Below are 23,524 nucleotides of genomic sequence, written 5' to 3' on the forward strand. Positions count from 1 at the left end.
CATACGCACATACATACTCACGAACAGTAGATATCCTACGCACATACATACACACAAACAGTAGGTGAGTTGTATCCACTGTTTATCACTACCAAGCCGGCAGTTCCATTCCCCCGAGATTAGAGGAACCTTGAAAAGAACTCCCTGTCCTATCATAAGTTTCTCAGAGTTCTAGCCAGGTCGGGTCAACCACAGTTGAATTGTTCTCGGTATTTTCTTAGACACACACACACACATTTCTCTCCCTCACATGTCTCTACCAAACCTTATTGGACTTATGTTTAGTACTTTAATCATTCATTATACATGCCACATAAACTAATAATCACTAATAGTTACGTTTCAGGGTGGAATATTTTAATCATTACCTTTAACTTCATAAGGACAGATGTTCCGCTAGCGGAATGCCTCACCAATATCCAATGGTAGAGCGTGGCGCGAAATACAAATACCTTAAAAATGCTATAACTTCAATTTCTCAAACATATGACTATTTTACACCATTTTAAAGACAAGACTCTTGTCACGGATCCTTAAGGGCAGGAGGAAGGGGCAGAGTCAAACGCAGGAGACTTATGTCCAGTAGTGCCGAAGTTTATTTACACCGAACACTCGGTGGTCAAAAAGGCACAGGGTGCGCACAATACCCAAAAGGGAAAACAGGTAATCCACGAATGAAAAATACGCACGGGGCGCAGCCCGGCAATAATAATAATTCAACGTGTTCCGCTACTGGGAACACACAACAACAGCGTACACAAACACTGCCCGCTGACATACAATTAATCCCGCACAAAAAATGAACCCAAAGGACCAAACTAAATACCACCCCCCCCCCCCCCCCCCCCCCCCCCCCCCCCCCCACTAATGACAGACAAGAAACAGGGGCGGACCTAGACAGACAAAAACCAAAGAACACAGAAACATAGATCGATGGCAGCTATTCTGTGGATACTGTGACACTCGTTAATCTAACCACATTGTTCGATTTCAAAAAGGCTTTACAGCGAAAGCAAAACATTCGATTATGTCAAGAAAGTACCCTGCCAAAAATAATCACACAGCCATTTTCTAAGCAAGGATATATGTCACAAAAACCAAAACCACAGCTAAATGCAGCACTAACCTTTGATGATCTTCATCAGATGACACTCCTAGGACATTATGTTATACAATACATGCATGTTTTGTTCAATCAAGTTCATATTTTTATCAAAAACCAGCTTTTTACATTAGCATGTGATGTTCAGAACTAGCATACCCACCGCAAACTTCCGGTGAATTTACTAAATTACTCACGATAAACGTTCACAAAATACATAACAATTATTTTAAGAATTATAGATACAGAACTCCTTTATGCAATCGCGGTGTCAGATTTTAAAATAGTTTTTCAGCGAAAGCACATTTTGCAATATTCTGAGTAGATAGCTCGGCCATCACAGGCTAGCTAATTTGACAACCACCAAGTTTGGTTCTCACTAAACTCATAATTAGTATTAGATAAATTGGATTACCTTTGCTGTTCTTCATCAGAATGCACTCCCAGGACTTCTACTTCAACAACAAATGCTGTTTTGGTTCCAAATAATCCATAGTTATATTGAAATAGCTCCGTTTTGTTCGTACGTTCAGGTCACTATGCGAAGGGTGACGCGCGAGCGCATTTCGTGACAAAAAATGTCAAAATATTCCATTACCGTACTTCGAAGCATGTCAAACGCTGTTTAAAATAAATTTGTATGCTATTTTTCTCATAAAATAGCGATAATATTCCAACCGGGCGATGTTGTATTCATTCAAAGGCTGAAAGAAAAAAATTGCGAATTCTCATGAACGCGCATCTCCAGTGTCACTGTTCCCAGGCTGACCACTAACAAATACTCCTGCTGTTCTTCGCCCAGAGACAGCAGACACCTCATTCCACTTTCTGCCGCCTTCTGAGAGCCAATGGAAGCCTTAGAAAATGTCACGTTACAGCACAGATGCTGTATTTTCGATAGAGATGCAACAGAAGGAAAACAAATTGTCAGACAGGGCACTTCCTGTATGGAATCTTCTCAGGTTTTGGCCTGCCATATGAGTTCTGTTATACTCACAGACACCATTCAAACAGTTTTAGAAACTTTAGAGTGTTTTCTATCCAAATCTACTAATTATATGCATATTCTAGTTTCTGGGCAGGAGTAGTAACCAGATTAAATCGGGTACGTTTTTTATCCGGACGTGAAAATACTGCCCCCTATACCATAACAGGTTAAGCATATAATTCCCTTATCAATCCACCCTTAATGACTAAATAATACACACTGATACATCAAACGCCATATGGAATCATAAATGTTATACAAGAATAAACAAAACCAAAACATGTATTTACATCCGGTACCCATCAATGACTGTTCTAGGCCTATTTCCAATTATAACTCTTCTTTTTAGGATTTTCATTATAATCTTCATTAAAGGAACAGTCTGTCTAAACATAGAAGATAGTCTCATCTAACATTGGCTCCTCGTGGTTAAAAGAAACAGAGCCATCTCCTAGGCCTGGAGGCCTGTTGTCGTCATCCCACTGGTCGGAGCTCGGAATCGGTCCATATCTCACCATCTGTTGCATCATCAATCTCTCTAGAGTTCTGGTGATTAAACCTCTCACAACATGGGACCAAACAGCATCCACACAACACCAACACACTCATACAGGTGAAAGCAGCTCATAACATGGTAATTATGACATTTTTCAATTTTCCAAACATACTGTCGAACCACCCAGTCAGTGAGGTATCCACCCCAGAGTTCTCTGCTAACTCATGAGCTAATGTGGTTAAACCAGCCAGGGCCTTGGTCACGGATCCATCTGGAGCTGTGTCATTAGGAATAAACGTACAACAATGAACCCTTATCATTCTTCATACCCCGTCCTTTTCTGCCAATAACATATCGAGAGCCAGCCTATTTTGCCAGGTCATGAGGGAGGTGGCGGATAATTGGTCAGAGAACCCCTTTACTGCATCCCCGGTTTCATTCATGAATCTCTGTTAATTATAATAGATGTAATTAATCCAATCCACATTTTTATTTATTGTCAACTACCAAAAGAATGTAGTGGTAAAGTCTTCACCTATTTGATTCATAGCTTTGTATTAATCTGTAACTTCCCTGGGGATGCCAATAGCATCCATCTAGACAAGGCTACTCCCATCCTGGTCAAAACTCCTCCTGTGCCTACTTTAGCCTCCTATAACTGGCCTCTGATGACTAACTCGAACTGGTTGGACCAATAACACTGGGGCGCAAGTTCCTAACCACCCTTTTTGGTAGTGTCTATCGTATGCGTCCTTTGCTTGTACGAGCCCACCCTAGGTGCTGTCAGGTTAAGAATTTTGTCCTGTACTTCCAAACCTAAGTCAGTCACATTAACTATTGCATTACAGCCATTAAAATCACCTAAGTTCTCAATGCCCTTCTTGTATCTATAACGCTGGTACTCATCAGGAGTTAAAGTGAACCGAGGTGGGTTGGCTGAGTACTTCAATCTGGCCAACCCAATCCCTGTACAGTTGTCTGCTTCCCCAGGAAATTGTTTAATGTTTACCTTAAATCCTACATCTTGACCTTCTTTGACTCCAATTCTGTAAGTTACTCGTCCTTGATGGTCAGTATTTTATATTGTTTGTCTTTTACTTCTTATCAATGACAACAGCGTCGTATGACTTTTGACTTTTTCCACATTTTGTTACAGCCTTATTCTAAAAATTGAATACATTTTTTCCCTTATCAAACTAGACACAGTACTCCATAATGACAAAGCAAAAACAGATTTTTAGACATTTTTGCAAATGCATTACCAATAAAGAACTGAAATATCAAATTTAAATAATTATTCAGGCCCTTTACTCAGTACATTGTTGAAGCACCTTTGGCGGCGATTACAGCCTTGTGTCTTCTATGACACTACAAGCTTGGCACAACTGTATTTGGGGAGTTTCTCCCATTATTCTCTGCTGATCCTCTCAAGCTCTGTCAGTTTGGATGGGGAGCATCGCTACACAGCTATTTTCAGGTCTCTCCGGAGATTTTCGATTGGGTTCAAGTCCGGGCTCTGGCTGGGCCACTCAAGGATATTCAGAGACTTGTCCCGAAGCCACTCCTGCGTTGTCTTCGCTGTGTTCTTAGGGTCGTTATCCTATTGGAAGGTGAACCTTCGCCCCAGTCTGAGGTCCTGGTCTGGAGCAGATTTTCATCAAGGATCTCTCTGTACTTTGCTCTGTTCATCTTTCCCTCAAGCCTAACTAGTGTCCCAGTCCCTGCTGCTGAAAAACATCCCCACAGCATGATGCTGCCACCGCCATGCTTCACAGTAGGAATGGTTTTGGCTAGATGATGAGCGGTACCTGATTTCCTCCAGATGTGACGCTTGGCATTCAGGCCAAATAGGTCAATCTTGGTTTCATCAGACCAGGGAATCTTGTTTCTCATGGTCTCCATGCAGGCTGTCATGTGCCTATACTGAGGAGTGGCTTCCGTCTGATGACTCTACCATAAAGGCCTGATTGGTGGAGTGCTGCAGAGATGGTTGTCCTGGAAGGTTCTCCCATCTCCATAGAGGAACTCTAGAGCTCTGTCAGAGTGACCTCCCTGACCAAGGCCCTTCTCCCGATTGCTCAGTTTGGCCGGGCGACCAGCTCTAGGAAGAGTCTTGGTGGTTCCAAACTTCTTCCATTTAAGAATGATGGAGGCCACTGTGTTCTTGGGGACCTTCAATGCTGCAGACATTTTTTGATACTCTTCCCCAGATCTGTGCCTCGACACAATCCTGTCTCTGAGCTCTACGGACAATTCCTTCGATCTCATGGCTTGGTTTTTGCTCTGACATGCACTGTCAACTGTGGGACCTTATATAGACAGGTGTGTTCCTTTTACAAATCATGTCCAATCAATTGAATGTACCACAGGGGGACTCCAATCAAGTTGTAGAAACAGCTCAAGGATGATCAATGGAAACGGGATGCACCTGAGCTCAATTTCGAGTCTCATAGCAAAGGGTCTGAATACTTATGTAAATAAGGTATTTGTTTTTTATAAATTTGCAAAAATGTCTAAAGCTGTTTTTGCTTTGTCATTATGGGGTATTGTGTGTAGATTAATGAGGGAAAAAAATTGTTTCATCCATTTTAGAATAAGTCTGTAACCTAAATAAAAAAATGTGGAATAAGTGAAATTTCCGAATGCACTGTATAAGCTTGGGTTACTATACAGATCTAACAATTGTTTTACGGTATCCATTACAAATACCTTAGTAACCCAACTGCTGCTTTCTGGCCATGATTATGGTGACATCTATCAAAACACAACCAAGACCTTACTTTGTGAATTAAATGTTCATTGGATGTTATTATAAGACACAACATTGCACAGTGTATGAATCACTAAATTGTCTGTCACTCCCAAACAGAAGACAACTGCATTGGTACCAATTTATTTTTAAATGTATTAACTTAAATTTCTTTGTATATACATTGTCAGCCAAAATTCTTCACACCTACTCATTCCAGGGTTTCTTTCTTTTTACTGTTTTCTACATTGTAGAATAATAGTGAAGACATCAAAACTATGAAATAACACATATGGAATCATGTAGTAACCAAAAAAGTGTTAATCAAATCAAAATATATTTTATATTTGAGATTCTGCAAAGTAGCCACCCTTTGCCTTGATGACAACTTTGCACACTCTTGGCATTCTCTCAACCAGCTTCATGAAGTAGTCAACTGGAATGCATTTCAATTAATAGGTGTGCCTTGTTAAGTTACTTTGTGGAATTTATTTCCTTCTTAATCTGTTTGAGCCAATCAGTGGTGTTGTGACAAGGTAGGGTTGGTATACAGAAGATAGCCCTATTTGGTAAAAGACCAAGACCATATTATGGCAAGGCCAGCATCCCGGAGTCAGCTTTTCACTGTTGACATTGAGACTGGTGTTTTGTGGGTACTATTTAATGAAGCTGCTAGTTGAGGACTTGTGAGGCATCTGTTTCTCAAACTAGACACTCTAATGTACTTGTCCTCTTGCTCAGTTGTACACCGGGACCTCCTACTCCTCTTTCTATTCTGGTTAGAGACAGTTTACGCTGTTCTGTGAAGGGAGTAGTACACAGCTTTGTACAAGATCTTCAGTTTCTTGGCAATTTCTAGCATGGAAAAGCCTTCATTTCTCAGAACAAGAATAGACTGACGAGTTTCAGAAGAAAGTTATTTGTTTCTGGCCATTTTGAGCCTGTAATCAAACCCACAAATGCTGATGCTCCAAATACTCAACTAGTCTAAAGAAGGCCAGTTTTATTGCTTCTTTAATCAGGACAACAGTTTTCAGCTGTGCTAACATAATTGCAAATGGGTTTTCTAATGATCAATTAGCCTTTTGGATTAGCTAACACAACTTGTCATTGGAACACAGGAGTGATGGGTGCTGATAATGGGCCTCTGTACGCCTATGTAGATATTCCATAAAAAATCATCAGTTTCCAGTTACAATAGTCATTTACAACATTAGGTGTAGGTGTGTCCAAACTTGACTGGTACCGTATATTAAGGAACACCTAACTTTACAAGACTCACGTTACTCCTTTAGACAACAGCGGCAATAAACATAAGGTTGGAGTATCTTTCAGATACAAAAGGCCCAACTGACTGGTATAATTTACCTGTAGAAATCAGGGCATTAAAATTACAGTGAGTTTAAGAAAGATCTTTTTCAAATGTTAAGAATAAACTGTTAATATACATATATGTTCACATAATGTTTGTTTTTATTTGTATTATGTAAGTTGAATGTTTTATTATTATTAGACAGTAGTTGCCATATTATAGTTGCTTCGTTTTTTAATTTGGACACTTGAAAACGAGATGGTGCCACTCAAGATATTTCATTGTGCAAAATTTTGAATAAATAAGATTTGTAGTTACATCCATGTACGTGCAAATGTGAGAAAATTACAGTTCTGACTATATTTGTGTACAGTGCTAAGAGGTTGAAATTGTAAAATCGGGAAGATTGCACCTTTCCCTAATAAACATTTAGTGGTGCCAGTGGTTTCCTGCTTGTTTGTACTGTGTATTCTTGCACAAATATGATCACACTGGAACATACCAAACAACCTTGATTTAATGACATGAGTAGGAATGTGCGTGATGATCTACAGTGGCAAGAAAAACAAAAAGTATGTGAACCTTTTCGACATACCTAGATTTCTGCATAAACTGGTCATACATTTTGATCTGATCTTCTAGGTTACAACAATAGACAAACAGTCTGCTTAAACTAATAACACACAAACAATGATATATTTTTAATGTCTTTATTGAACACACCGTGTAAACATTCACAGTGCAGGGTGGAAAAAGTATGAACCCTTGGATTTAATAACTGATTGCCCCTCCTTTGGCAGCAATAACCTCAACCAAACGTTTTCTGTAGTTGCGAATCAGACCTGCACAACGGTCAGGAGGTTCCACAGTAACAGTTCCACAGTAGCACTGTGGAACATCCGGGTGCACTTTTGCAAACTTCAGACGTGAAGCAATGTTTTTTTCGACAGCATTGGCTTCTTTCGTGGTGTCCTCCCATGAACACCATTCTTGTTTAGTGTTTTACATATCGTAGACTCGTCAGCAGAGATGTTAGCATGTTCCAGAGATTTCTGTAAGTCTTTAGCTGACACTAGCATTCTTCTTAACCTCATTGAGCATTCTGCACTGTGCTCTTGCAGTCATCTTTGCAGAGCGGCCACTCGGGAGAGTAGCAACATGCTGAGCTTTCTCGATTTATAGACAATTTGTCTTACCTTGGACTGAAGAACATCAAGGCGTTAAGAGATACTTTTGTAATCCTTTCCAGCTTTATGCAAGTCAACAATACTTAATCGTAGGTCTTCTGAGATCTCTTTTGTTCGAGGCATGGTTCACATCAGGCAATGCTTCTTGTGAATTGTAAATTCAAATTGTGAGTCTTTTTCATAGGGCAAAGCAGCTCTAACCAACATCTCCAATCTTGTGTCATTGATTGGACTCCAGGTCAGCTGACTCCTGACTCCATTTAGCTTTTGGAGAAGTCATTAGCTTAGAGGTTCACATACTTTTTCCAACCTACACTGTGAATGTTTAAATTATGTAATTATATAAACAAGAAAAATACAATAATTTGTGTGCTATTTGTTTGTTTATTGTTGTGACTTAAATGAAGATCAGATCAAATTTGATAACCAATTTATGCAGATATCCAGGTAATTCCAAAGGGTTCACATACTTTTTCTTGCCACTGTATGTAGGTTTGTGTGACAGTCAGAATTCCCCAGACAGCCCCTATATCTTCCAGACGGTTTCTGTCTAAATATTAACTGTTCATTAGATCGATTGTCCTTTGTTTCACTGGTCTGACATTTACACTCTAGAGTAGTCAGGTTCTGGCAAGACCAAACGTGATGTTAAGGACATACGCATATAAACGCAACAATTTAAAAGATTTGACTGAGTTACAGTTCATATAAGGAAATCAGTCAATTTAAGTGAATTCATTAGGCCCTAATCTATGGATTTAATATGACTGGGAATACAGATATGCATCTGTTGGTCACAAATATCTTTAAAATAAAAAAGGTAGGGGCATCGATCAGAAAACCAGTCAGTATCTGGTGTGACCAACATTTGCCTCATGCAGCGCAAGACATCTCCTTCGCATAGTTGATCAGGCTGTTGATTGTGGCCTGCGGAATGTTGTCCCACTCCTCTTCAATGACTGCGAAGTTTCTGGATATTGCGGGAACTGAAACATGCTGTCGTACATGTCGATCCAGAGCATCCCAAACATGTTCAATGGGTGACATGTCTGGTGAGTATGCAGGCCATGGAAGAACTGGGACATTTTTAGCTTCCAGGAATTGGGTACAGATCCTTGCGACATGGGGCCGTGCATTATCATGCTGAAACATGAGGTGATGGCATTGGATGAATGGCACAACAATGGGCCTCAGGATCTCGTCACGGTATCTCTGTGCATTCAAATTGCCATCAATAAAATGCAATTGTGTTCATTGTCCATAGCTTATGTCTGCCCATACCATAACTCCACCGCCACCATGGGGCACTCTGTACACAACGTTGAAATGAGCAAACCACTCACCCACACGTCTGCCATCTGCCCGGTACAGTTGAAACCGGGATTTCATCTGTGAAATGTGCCAGTGGCCATCGAAGGTAAGCATTTTGTCGTGGACGAATCAGAATTAGTTGGGTAACATAGAAAATTAAGATGTTTTATTAGTATAATATGCTTATTTGAGGTACTTGTCATTAGAAAGTGTCCATTGGACTCTGGTGTCTTTTCAGTTGCACGTCTACCTTAGCTGGGGCTCAGACACTTGGGGCCCAGAGAGGGGAGAGGTCAGACTTGTCGTCATGGGAATGTGTCTTTACCTATTTCTTAAACCATGTGAAGGGATGCGTGATTAATGGGGAACCAATGACTTGTCTCCACAATGTCTGTGAGCAAGTCACTCCCTCCTTTTCTTTATTGTGGGGAGGATTATGGCAGTAAATGGACCCTTGTATGTCCTCTCTTAGATCTCACACTTATCCTGTGATAATATATGGCCTAGAGGCTCACTCCCCCCAGTGAGCCTGTCCAGGAGTGGGGTCAAGAGGGGGTTTGCTTGAGATGGGAGTATCTAGAGTTTACAATTGATATATGCCATTGGATGAAATAGTTCTGTTCAATACCGTACCAGGGAGGGACAGTTCTAAAGAGACCAGATACTGGGCTATACCATTAATCCTGTTGACATAGCAGTTACTGTCTGATGTGTTTTATTGATATCTGTCATACAAAACTTAACCTTTGTGAACTGTTACTAAGTATCTGTGGTTTGTCAATGTACGTTGAAGGGGGTGTATCGTTGCTATAAAAGATCCCTGTAGCCATTCTGTAACCACCTTGTTCAATGGTTCATTCGAGAGTGCATTATTGAAGGTCAAGTACTTTTGAAAAAGTATCTTAAGTATTAAAGATGTAGTTTAACTCGGACTGGTGTGTTTGTAACTCCTCATTTGGTAATGCGGAAATTAGCCACCACAATTTTCACACTGAAGTCAGTTACAACGCCAAACTGCAGTCAGGTCAAGACCCTGGTGAGGACGACGAGCACACAGATGAGCTTCCCTGAGACAGTTTGTGCAGAAATTCTTCAGTTGTGCAAACCCAGTTTCATCAGTTATCCGGGTGTCTGGTCTCAGACTATCCCGCAGGTGAAGAAGCCAGATGTGGAGATCCTGGGCTGGTGTGGTTACATGTGGTCTGTGGTTGTGAGGCTGGTTGGATGTACTGCCATCGTCTCTAAAACAACGTTGGAGGTTGCTTATGGCAGAGAAATTAACATTCAATTCTGTCAACAGCTTCCGGTCAGCATGCCAATTGAACGCTCCCTCAAAACTTGAGACATCTGTAGCATTTTGTTGTGAAGAAACTGCACATTTTAGAGTGGCCTTTTATTTTAGAGTGGCCTTTTATTGTCCACAGCACAAAGTGATCCATTTTTCATTTGGAAGAGTCAGCTTTTTAAACCAACATGGCTCAAATGATGTCAATTAGCCTATCAGAAGCTTCTAAAGCCATGACATTTTCTGGAATTTTCCAAGCTGTTTAAAGGCACAGTCAACCTAGTGTATGTAAACTTCTGACCCACTGGAATTGTGATACAGTGAATTATAAGTGAAATAATCTGTCTGTAAACAATTGTTGGAAAAATTACTTGTCATGCACAAAGTAGATGTCCTAACCGACTTGCCAAAACTATAGTTTGTTAACAAGAAATATGGAGTGGTTGAAAAACAAGTTTTAATGACTCCAACCTACGTGTATGTAAACTTCCGACTTCAACTGTACATGGATTGACTGCTGCTAGTGGTAGCACTCAGGTTAGCATGTGAATAGCTATAGCTACCATCGGCCAACACAGTTTAAACCAGTTTGGTTATAGACGTTCAATATCTATTGTGATGATAAAGGTTTATCTTGATTTTGTTCAACAGTAGGATAAATACTGATGTGCTGAACTGCTTATATGTGATGTGTTTCAAGGCTGCTAGCGGTTAGCTGGTAGGGCTAAATCAGGGATGTAAAAGGAGCTATGCTAAAAGCCTGCGAGCTGTATAAGTGGTTACATTACTCTCCAAAAAATTGTAACACAATAGGACTCATCCGAATGATGTCGGTCTTCACCGTCTTATGTGGACAGTGGCTCCACACCTACTCATGTAGTGCTCCCCTTTAGGTCACTTTTCCGACATATCTTCAGTCAAGTAAAATATAAAATTCTCCCAAAATACAAATGTAAAGTGATATGTCGTATTGGGACTTTGTTTGAAGGATGAAACAAATCTGAATGTTTAATAGCAACTTAATTCTGCAATCTTCCCTTTAAAACAAACTGATCTAAACAGAACCAAATTAACAAAATAAGAACACAGTAGTCATGGAACACCATGGATATTTTACGGGCATGTTTACATAATTCAGAAAATCTACTTTAGACCTAGCAATATGAAGTAGGTGCACGAAGTCAACATAGTGGGTGGCTTTTGTGGGCACACAATCACCAACAGTGGACAATTGAGGAAATCTCAATCTCTAATCCAAGATGGAGTAGCAGTCAGACGTCTTTGTCCTGTCGTGTCCCTTGTATATATCTTTTTACATCTTTTTCTTCACGTTTTTTAAAAATATTTTTCTAAACCTCAACTTCTAAATACTCTCCTGCAACCCGCCTCACCCAATGTGGCGTGGATCTGTTTTTTTTCTAAAGTATTTCTATTTACTTCGGATCTGGAATCCCTCAACTGAAGCTAGCCAGCTAACTACCTACCAGCTATCAGTCAGCAAACCATTGCTAGCGGTCATCAGCTAACCTTTAGCTCGGAAAGCTCTCGCCAGTTCAAACAACGTGACTCAAACCAGAGCATAACGGACCTATTATTATTTTTATTTTTTTCCCACCATATCCCCGGAATCCTACCGCAATCTCTGAACATTTTCATCTGGATCTTCGCAACTAGCTAACCACAATCCTGGGTGACTACTCCTGGCTAGCGTTTCCATCCCGGAGCAAGCACCAATTAGCCTGAAGCTAGCCCGGCCAGGGCTCCTGTGCTACCACCGAAGCCCAATCCTGGGCTACAATATCCGGACCCCTTCTACTGCCGGTACGGGGCACGGAACCCCGCCGATCCTCTACGACTGGAATACCGACATAATCAGCGACGTCCGCTGAAGGCCCATTCTGCGAACCGCGGCCTACTAGCTACCTAGAGCTACATGGAACCCTACTAATTCCACGACTGGTCTATCGGCGTCACCGCACGAAGAGGCAAAAACAGACTTACCCCCATCACGACATCCCCAAAAGGCTAACTTGCTAGCCCCAGTCTGTTAACTGCTAGCTTGCTTGCCCCGGTCTGCTAGCTTGCCTGCCCCGGTCTGCTAACTGCTAGCCCCGGTCTGCCAACTGCTTGCTTGCTAACCCGGTCTGCTAAATGCTAGCTTGCCAGCCCCGGTCTGCTAACTGCTAGCTTGTTTAGCCCCGGCCTACTAACTGTTAGCATCGGCCTGCTAACTGTCTGAATCGCCGTGTCCCCAGTCAGCCCAACCACTCACTGGACCCATATGTTCATTTGGCTACGTATGCCTCTCTCTAATATCAATATGCCTCGTCCATTACTGTCCTGGTTAGTGATTACTGTCTTATTTCACTGTAGAGCCTCTAGCCCTGCTCAATATGCCTTAACCAACCATGTTGTTCCACCTCCTACATATGAGATGACATCACCTGGTTTAAACGTCTCTAGAGACTATCTCTCTCATCATTACTCAATGCCTAGGTTTACCTCCAATGTACTCACATCCTACCTTACCTTTGTCTGTACACTACGCCTTGAATCTATGCTATCGTGCCCAGAAACCTGCTCCTTTTACTCTCTGTTCCGAATGTGCTAGACGGCCAGTTCGTATAGCCTTTAGCCATACCCTTATCCTACTTCTCTGTTCCTCTGGTGATGTGGAGGTTAATCCAGGTCCTGCAGTGCCTAGCTCCACTCCCCAGGTGCTCTCATTTGTTGACTTCTGTAACTGTAAAAGCCTTGGCTTCATGCATGTTAACATTAGAAGCCTACTCCCTAAGTTTGTTTTACTCACTGCTTTAGCACACTCTGCCAACCCGAATGTCTTAGCCGTGTCTGAATCCTGGCTTAGGAAAACTACCAAAAACCATAATCTCCATCGCTAACTATAACATTTTCCGCCAAGATAGAACTGCCAAAGGGGGTGGTGTTGCAATCTACTGCAAAGATAGCCTGCAGAGTTCTGTATTACTATCCAAGTCTGTACCCAAACAATTCAATCTTCTACTTCTAAAAATTCACCTTTCCAGAAACAAGTCTCTCACTGTTGCCGCTTGCTATAGACCTCCCTCTGTCTCCAGCTGTGCCCTCGATACCATATGTGAATTGATTGACCCCCATCTATCTTCTGAGCTCGTGCTATTAGGTGACTTAAACTGGGACATGCTTAACACCCCGGCCATCCTACAATCTAAACTTGATGCCCTCAATCTCACACAAATTATCAATGAACCTACCAGGTACAACCCCAAATCCGTAAACACGGGCACCCTCACAGATATCATCCTAACTACCTCGCCCTCCAAATACACCTCTGCTGTTTTCAATCAAGATCTCAGCGATCACTGCCTCATTGCCTGCATCCGTAATGGGTCTGCGACCAAACGACCGCCCCTCATCACTGTCAAACGCTCCCTAAAACACTTCTGCGAGCAGGCCTTTCTAATCGACCTGGCCGGGGTATCCTGGAATGACATTGACCTCATCCCGTCAGTAGATGATGCCTGGCTACTCTTTAAAAGTGCCTTCCTCACCATCTTAAATAAGCATGCCCAACTCAAAAAATGTACAACTAGGAATAGATATAGTCCTTGGTTCACTCCAGACCCGTCTGTCCTTGACCAGCACAAAAACATCCTGTGGCATTCTGCATTAGCATCGAATAGCCCCCGTGGTATGCAACTTTTCAGGGAAGTTAGGAACAAATATACACAGGCAGTTCGAAAAGCTTAGGCTAGCTTTTTCAAACAGAAATTTGCATCCTGTAGTACTAACACAAAAACGTTCTGGGACACTGTAAAGTCCATGGAGAATAAGAGCACCTCCTCCCAGCTGCCCACTGCTCTGAGGCTGGGAAACACTGTTACCACCGATAAATCCACTATAATTGAGAATTTCAATAAGCATTTCTCTACGGCTGGCCATGCTTTCCACCTGGCTACCTCTACCCCGGTCAACTGCCCGGCACCCTCCACAGCAACCCGCCAAAGCCCCCACCATTTCTCCTTCACCCAAATCCAGATAGCTGATGTTCTGAAAGAGCAGCAAAATCTGGACCCATACAAATCAGCCGGGCTAGACAATCTGGACCCTCTCTTTCTAAAATGATCTGCCAAAATTGTTGCAACCCCTATTACTAGCCTGTTCAACCTCTCTTTCGTATCGTCTGAGATTCCCAAAGATTGGAAAGCTGCCGCGGTCATCCCCCTCTTCAAAGGGGGTGACACTCTAGACCCAAACTGCTACAGACCTATATCTATCTGACCCTGTCTTTCTAAGGTCTTCGAAAGCCAAGTTAACAAACAGATTACCGACCATTTCGAATCCCACCGTACCTTCTCCGCTATGCAATCTGGTTTCAGAGTTGGTCATGGGTGCACCTCAGCCACGCTCAAGGTCCTGAACGATATCATAACCGCCATCGATAAGAGACATTACTGTGCAGCCGTATTCATCGACCTGGCCAAGTCTTTCGACTCTGTCAATCACCACATTCTTATTGGCAGACTCGACAGCCTTGGTTTCTCAAATGATTGCCTCGCCTGGTTTACCAACTACTTCTCTGATAGAGTTCAGTGTGTCAAATCGGAGGGCCTGTTGTTCTGACCTCTGGTAGTCTCTATGGGTGTGCCACAGGGTTCAATTCTCGGGCCGACTCTCTTCTCTGTATACGTCAATGATGTTGATCTTGCTGCTGGTGATTCTCTGATCCACCTCTACGCAGACGACACCATTCTGTATACTTCTGGCCCCTCTTTGGACACTGTGTTAACTAACCTCCAGACGAGCTTCAATGCCATACAACTCTACTTCCGTGGCCTCCAACTGCTCTTAAACACAAGTAAAACTAAATGCATACTATTCAATCGATCACTGCCCGCACCTGCCCGCCCGTCCAGCATCACTGGACGGGCGGGCTCTGACTTAGAATACGTGGACAACTACAAATACCTGGGTGTCTGGCTAGACTGTAAACTCTCCTTCCAGACTCACATTAAGCAACTCCAATCCAAATTTAAATCTAGAATCGGCTTCCTATATCGCAACAATGCATCCTTCACTCATGCTGCCAAACATACCCTCATAAAACTGACCATCCTACCGATCCTCGACTTCGGGGATGTCATCTATAAAATAGCCTCCAACACTCTACTCAACAAACTGGATGCAGTCTATCACAGTGTCATCCGTTTTGTCACCAAAGCCCCATACACTACCCACCATTGCGACCTGTACGCTCTCATTGGTTGGCCCTCGCTTCATACTCGTCGCCAAACCCACTGGCTACAGGTTATCTACAAGTCTCTGCTAGGTAAAGCCCTGCCTTATCTCAGTTCACTGGTCACCATAGCAGCACCCACTCGCAGCATGTGCTCCAGCAGGTATATCTCACTGGTCACCCCCAAAGCCAATTCCTCCTTTGGTCGTCTTTCCTTCCAGTTCTCTGCTGCCAATGACTGGAACGAACTGCAAAACTCTCTGAAGCTGGAGACTCATATCTCCCTCACTAGCTTTAAGCACCAGCTGTCAGAGCAGCTCACAGATCACTGCACCTGTACATAACCCATCTGTAAACAGCCCATCTATCTACCTACCTCATCCCCATACTGTATTTATTTATCTTGCTCCTTTGCACCCCAGCATCTCTACTTGCACATTCATCTTCTGCACATCTACCATTCCAGTGTTTAATTGCTATATTGTAATTACTTCGCCACCATGGCCTATTTATTGCCTTAACTTACCTCATTTGCACTCACTGTATATAGACTTTTTGTTTTCTTTTGTTCTACTGTATTATTGACTGTATGTTTTGTTTATTCCATGTGTAACTCTGTGTTGTTGTATGTGTCGAATTGCTATGCTTTATCTTGGCCAGGTCGCAGTTGCAAATGAAAAATGTTTCTCAACTCGCCTACCTGGTTAAAGGTGAAAACAATTTTTTTTAATAAAAATAAACAACATCACCTGGTCTGACGAATCCAGGTTCCTGTTGTGTCATGCTGATGGCAGTCAGGATTTGGGGTAAGCAGCATGTGTCCATGTCCCTATCTTGCCTGGTATCAACAGCACAGGTTGGTGGCGGTGGTATAATGGTGTGGGTAATGTTTTCCGTGCACCCGTTAGGTCCCTTGAGCAATGTTTCCATGCCCCGAAGAATTCAGACTGTTCCGGAGGCAAAGGGGGGTCCAACCAGGTATTAGATCGGTGTACCAAATAAACTAGCTACTAAGTGTATATTCATGTCATAGTCACCAGTCAACTCCATTACACTCAAAGGTTACTTAAACTTCAACCAGTGAATGCTAGCGATGGCTAGCTATTCTACCAGTCTGTCTTAATGAGTTTTAGCATGCTAATAGAACACTTTTTTACATTTTTAACGGGTATGCAGTAGGTTGATAACGATATCACCAAAGCATGTTGCATTGGACATTTCAAACAACATTCCCAGCTAATGAGAAAACAGACATGGTATTTCATTTAACAGAATGAACAAGATTGGACGAGGCAACCTTGAGGATCATTTGAATGGGTGCCAATGGCAGATTGAGGAATCTTTTAATCCGTATCCCAGTACGACCAACTTTAACGTAGTGGGCCAGGAAGCCAACGTTAACGTAGCGGGCCAGGAAGCCAACGTTAACGTAGCGGGCCAGGAAACCAACGTTAAAATAGCGGGCCAGGAAACCAACGTTAAAATAGCGGGCCAGGAAACCAACGTTAACGTAGCGGGCCAGGAAACCAACGTTAAAATAGCGGGCCAGGAAACCAACGTTAAAATAGCGGGCCAGGAAACCAACGTTAAAATAGCGGGCCAGGAAACCAACGTTAAAATAGCGGGCCAGGAAACCAACGTTAAAATAGCGGGCCAGGAAACCAACGTTAACGTAGTGGGCCAGGAAACCAACGTTAAAATAGCGGGCCAGGAAACCAACGTTAACGTAGTGGGCCAGGAAACCAACGTTAAGGAAACCAACGTTAACGTAGTGGGCCAGGAAACCAACGTTAACGTAGTGGGCCAGGAAATAACACAGATTTTTAAAAATGGCCACTTTTACAGTGTTGGCTGTAAAATATCAGCTGTTGTACAATATGATACAAAACACAGGAAAAACGCATTTGACTGCACCAGGCCTTTAACTGTCATTAGAGTCCTGTGTTCCTTCACTCACCGTCTTGTTTTCCTCCTACCAGAATCTTCTACACTTTCTTACACACTTGGAGAATTGTGGCTCCAATGTCGGTAATCTCTGAACCAAACCAAAAGCTCTGAGAAGAGAAAGAATACATATTCAATACACACACTTTGAGCTTTTGTGTAGTGAGTATATACCTGAGCGAGGGAGAAGTGTGTGTGTGTACCTGGGTGAGGTAGTAGGGGTGTGTGTTCCACCAGGTTCAGGGCATTGACTGCTCCTCTGAAGGTATAGATCTGTTGGTGAGGGTCTCCCACCAGGATCTTACCACAGTGCTGAGGTAGCATGATGTCCATGATGGCTAAGACACACACATACACACACTTATCATGGACCTGCTAACAGACATGCTATCAGGTGAGTGGTGCAGGTGTAATATAGACCCAGGTTTGGTCCAGGTGTGTTACAGTGGTGTAGTTGAGTCGTGTACCTGGAGTGCAGTCCTGTGCCTCGTCTATAAAGAGGACATCCTACTTGTCAAGAGTCGGCCTCCTCAGCTGCCACAGCTTCAGATACCCTGGAAGACACTGACATATTCAAAACATGTTATGGAGTGAAAAAAAGCTTACCATCATGGGTCATGTGGTGTGCATACTCCCTGGTCTCTTCTAAGGCAACCATTTTGTCCCAGGTCCTCTGGGCATCCCTCGCAAACATCTGAAAAATAAAGGCAAGTTTGTTAAATTGTGGAAAGGACCTGCGTGTGTGTGACCTGTTTGTGTGAATATGGGATGAAAACAGAGAAGTTTGTGTTTTCTGGTGTGTGAATGTGTGTGTTGAATGTTTCTTTGGGAGGAGAGGTGTTTGTGGATTTGGGTATAACACTTAACCTTTTTGCATTGCGGTTAGGCACGGTCACTGTGCCATGTGTGTTTTTGTACGTGTTTGGGATGTGGTTGGGGGTGATGTGTGTGTTGGCCGAGGCCATGTAGGCATTGAGAGTCAGGGTGACCACCTTGGCGTTGACGAAGCCCCCGCTGCCCTTAGGCAGCACCCAGGCCACAGAGAAGGGTTTCACGTTACTAGACAACTTCTTCAACTCCTGGTAACTGGGAGAGAGGGGAAAGGGACCTGAACATGACCAACTGGATGACTGATTGAACTGATTGAATGGCTTTACTGAAAGACTGACGACAACCAGACATATGGAACAAAACTGTTCTAGACATACAGACAGAAACTGGTCTATACCGACAGACAAGCAGACAGCAGTCCACGTTGCTGGGGAAACAGCGCTGGGCCTGGGTGGCCACAGACATCTTGAAGGTCATGTAGAGGAAGTGGAGGTGTGGCCTCTGTTGAGCGTATCGAATTAGGGTGGTGGTCTTCCCTGTGCCTGGAACACAGCAACAACATGTAATCCCTACACTACTTCACAGCAGGAACATTCACACATAGGGCACAATCAACAGCTCACAATGTGGGCTTTTTTGTGAAGTGGGGTGGACCATTTGTGTGTGTGTATCCACTTGAACTACTCTACAAAGGAGCTGATCGTGGACTACAGGAAAAGGCAGTCCAAACAGGCCCCCATTAACATTGACGGGGCTGTAGTGGAGAGGGTCGAGAGTCTCATGTTCCTTGGTGTCCACATCACCAACAAACTATCATCGTCCAAACATACCAAGACAGTCATGAAGAGGGTACGACAAAACCTTTTCCCCCCCAGGAGACTGAAAAGATTTGGCATGGGTCCCCATATCCTCAAAAAGGTTCTACAGTTGCACCATCGAGAGCATCCTGACCGGTTGCATCACCGCCTGGTATGGCAACTGCTCGGCATCTGACCACGAGGCGCTACAGAGGATAGTGCGAACGGCATTTGACCGCGAGGCGCTACAGAGGATAGTGCGAACAGCCCAGTACATCACTGGGGCCAAGCTTCCTGCCATCCAGGACCTATTTAATAGGTAGTGTCAGAGGAAAGCCCATAAAATTGTCAGAGACTCCAGTCATCCAAGTTATAGACTGTTTTCTCTGCTACCGCATGGCAAGCGGTACCGGATCGCCAAGTCTAGGACCAAAAGGCTCCTCAGCAGCTTCTACCCTCAAGCCATTAGACTGCTGAACAATTCAGAAAAATCACCACCAGACAATTTACATTGACGACCCCCCCACCCCCCCGAACACTGCTGCTACTCGCTGTTTGTTTGTTACCTATGCATAGTCACTTCACCCCCATCTACATGCACAGATTATCTCAACTAGCCTGTACCCCCGCACACTGACTCGGTACCGGTGCCCCCTGTATATAGCCTCGTTATTGTGTTACTTTTTATGATTACTTTTTATTTTAGCCTACTTGGTAAATATTTTCTTCTTCTTGAACTGCACTGTTGGTTAAGGGGTTGTAAGTAAGCATTTCACGGTAAAGTGTACACTTGTTGTATTCGGCGCATGTGACAAAGTTTGATTTGACAATTTTCACGATATAGAAAGAGTATCCTCATCCTGAACTGATGAATCACAGACTGAGCTGAACTGACGAATCACAGAGTGAGCTGAACTGACGAATCACAGACTGAGCTGGACTGACAGGGAGAGGGTGCCCTCTAGCGACAATTCAGAGAATGCTAGCAAAAGTACCAACTCTATATCTAACTTGTTTTCTGTAAAAACACAGCTGTGGCATATGTTGGTAGTAGCGGTCTGGCGGTACCTGCGAAGGCCATGATCTTGACCACGTGGTCTCTATGGATGGCGTGGTTGAGGATCTGCTGCTGTTTGTGGGTCATCTGAACCTGGACTCTCCTGGGAGAAAGAGGACTGGGCATGAGACTCGGGTTATGACTGATTCATTCAAAATACTTCCTTCCAGAAAGATATCAGTCCTCACCCACTCTGATTGGTTATTGCTGTGGGCAGGGCGCTCTCCATCAGGTGAAGGACGTAGATGTTGTAGTGCCACCTGGAGTGGAGGAAGGAGAACACAGGTGGAGAGAGAGACCGTCAATGTCCGCCTGTCTATCCATCTGTTTGTACATGTCCATCTTTCCATCTCTACATAACTTCCATCTTTACCTGTTGCTGATGTTGATGTCGTTCCTCCTAATGGCGAGGAGCATGGTTGTCATGGCGCTGAGATACTCTGATGGCGCTGGCTGAAGGGAGCGCCATCACAGAGTACGTGTGGGGCTACGTAACCCCTCGATACCCTCCATTTTGGGGAGTCTGTTTAATGCAGGCCTCAGCCTGGGAACAGACGATGTGTCCTCACACTCTGTAACACTGCCCCAGGCTTCACCCTCTGACTGGGCTTATACTGGGCCATGAACCTGGAAAATAAAATTAAAAAACTCACACACACAGAATAGATCAGAAATGGCCCAAAGGAACAGTTTAAAGTAAAGAGTCCTTACTCGACTATATGGAGGATGCTCTCCTGGTCGTTCTTTTTGATTCTATGGGTTTCCAGTATGGTGTTGATCTCCTTCAAGGCGTCAATCTCCTTCTTCGTTTAGTGGTAATACAGCTTCTTCCAGGGCACAAACTACACACAGGGCCCAAAGACACAACTGAATCCAAAATAATGTATACAGCACATCTAGCTTATCTTCATAACTTTAACCCTAACTTCCTCCCCCTGTCCCAGGCTCTCACCAGTGACTGGGTGATAATGTTCCTCCAGCGTTGGCAGACCAGGCTGACGTTACAGTAGATGTCCTCAGCGGGCAGGAGGCTCAACACCAGCATCAGCACCTCCTCTGGGAGGACGTCCATGTAACCCTGGGGATGGGACAGGCCCCTGGTGCTTCCCAAGAGGCCGTAAAGGGCGTCAGGCAGGGCCTCCTCATGGTGATTCATAAAGGCTGGGTCTGGATCTGACCAACAGCGCTCAAACTCCTTGTCGTCCCCAAACATGTCCGTTGTCAGCCCCTCCAGATAGTCCACCTTCTCATCCTCAGGTTCCTCCTTCATTTTGGGGATGAGCTCCCCATTGAGTCCCTTTGTTTTATGGAAGGTTTCTGCTTTCTGAGGACTGAACATCCTGACCACACCGATCACAGGGAAAAAACTGAGTGATCCCCTGCTGCTGGTCACCACTCGCATCTGGGATCCAGGGAAGAGAGGAAAAGAGGGAGCAAAGGGAGGGGATGACAAGGTAAATGATACGTGTACAAAATGTTACATCACTTCAGGTCTCAAGAGTAAAAAAACTAAAAGACAAATGTACAGTACCTCTCTTTCTCTTTGTGGGTGTTCTGGGGTACAAACCCCGGGTGGGGTCTGAGTTGCTGTGCCTGCGAGTGACAGAGTGGGGCTGTGCGAGGGGTTGGTCGCCCATTGGTCTCCTACTAATTTCACGAAACTCGTCTAAGCTCAGGTGCCTTCGCTTGGCTTTTCCTGAAACATCACCAGGGCTGTGAGTACATATCTACATCAATGCTACACTCCCTCACACAACTTCATGACACCAGTCCTGTGTTTTGGGTCAGTACTGAGGAGAATGTGTACCGATTAACATACAGTTAAGTTTACAGATGGGTGACATGCATTAGCAAGTTACAGTAGCTGGCTAGCTAGCAATGGCCATTTACCACCCTCACCCAAGCAGCATTACCTTTAATGGACGACTCCATCATGTTGTTTCAAGAACACCTGCTGATGTCCAAAAATACAAAAACAAGTCTTTATTTTTCCAGAACTGGTTTGACAACAACATTATTTGGGTTAAACAATTATTGAATAATGATGGACAACTCTGATTATCCAGAATTTATGAGAACACACAATGTTACATTCACTCCTGAGGAGTATCACATTGTTTTTAGAGCTGTCCCTAAAGGTGCTATTCTTCTTTTAGGAGAATATAACAATACTCCAAGTGCAACTGTTTAGGATTTTGTAGCCTCAATACAATTAGAAGGAATTGACATTTTAAACTATAAATGTAATAACATGTATATAAGGAAACTATGTCAATATGTTACTATTCCCTCTGCTGAAATGTACTGGAATGCAGCCCTAGGACAAGTGAACTGGAACAAAGTTAAGTTGTTGTCTGGTAAATATTGTATATCTAATAAGGTGAAAGAAGTATCATACAAACTCATTCATAGAATCTACCCTGTAAAGACCTTTATTATACAGATTTAAAATAGCTATTGATAACAAATGTGTATTTTGTGGTTGTGACCCAGAAACTCGACCATTTATTTTGGGACTGTTCTTATGTCAGAAGATTTTGGTGTGAGTTATTAGATATTATTTTAAAAGAAACGACTATTAATGTTAATCTGAGAGACTCTGATATTGTTTTATTTTGATCCAAATGATATGGACCCTGATTTAACTTTCATTGTTAATTTGTTTATCTTTCATGGAAGATTCTTTATCCATAAAATGAAGTGGGCAGAGAACAAACCCCTTTTCACATTATTTAAGATATAATTTAAATAATATTTTGAAATTATCAATAAATGTAAAAACAAAAAAGCAATACGCACCATAAAAAAGTATATAACAAATTGAAAATGAATATTGATATGTAATACCCCTGTCTGTTAGGTTTATGTACTCATTTGTACATTTGTTCTTTTGTATTTGTTGTGTTAATAATAAAAAAAATTAAAAAGACCTGCTGATGTCCAATCATCCGTTTCCTGCTTTTTCAAAAAATAAAGTTCTCTAAACATTAGCGTATATGCTACATGCTAGCGTGAGCACCCAAACAACCCTAGCCTGCAACTTCGCTTGTGGATTTAGCTGGAAGACATTCACATGTTTAAATACTATTGAATATTACTGATATAATGTCTAGCATTCGTTGTTGTTAACACAGCTAGCTAAGCGTTTATTGGCTACTTGGTTCTTCTTTGGTGAATTTACTTAGGATCAAGTTTATTGTGTTTTTGCTTGTACACCGCCACCTATTGGTCA

The 23,524-nt window shown here is 43.0% G+C and overlaps 1 pseudogene; it reads right to left on the reverse strand.

The window, feature by feature from the left end:
- Nucleotides 1-16,924: 16,924 nt before the first annotated feature.
- On the reverse strand, nucleotides 16,925-23,431 carry LOC115180169 (F-box DNA helicase 1-like; annotated as a pseudogene).
- Between the last annotated feature and the right edge of the window lie 93 nt (nucleotides 23,432-23,524).

This window comes from Salmo trutta, chromosome 40 (genome assembly GCF_901001165.1).
Source record: "Salmo trutta chromosome 40, fSalTru1.1, whole genome shotgun sequence".
In the NCBI taxonomy this organism is placed as follows: Eukaryota; Metazoa; Chordata; class Actinopteri; order Salmoniformes; family Salmonidae; genus Salmo; species Salmo trutta.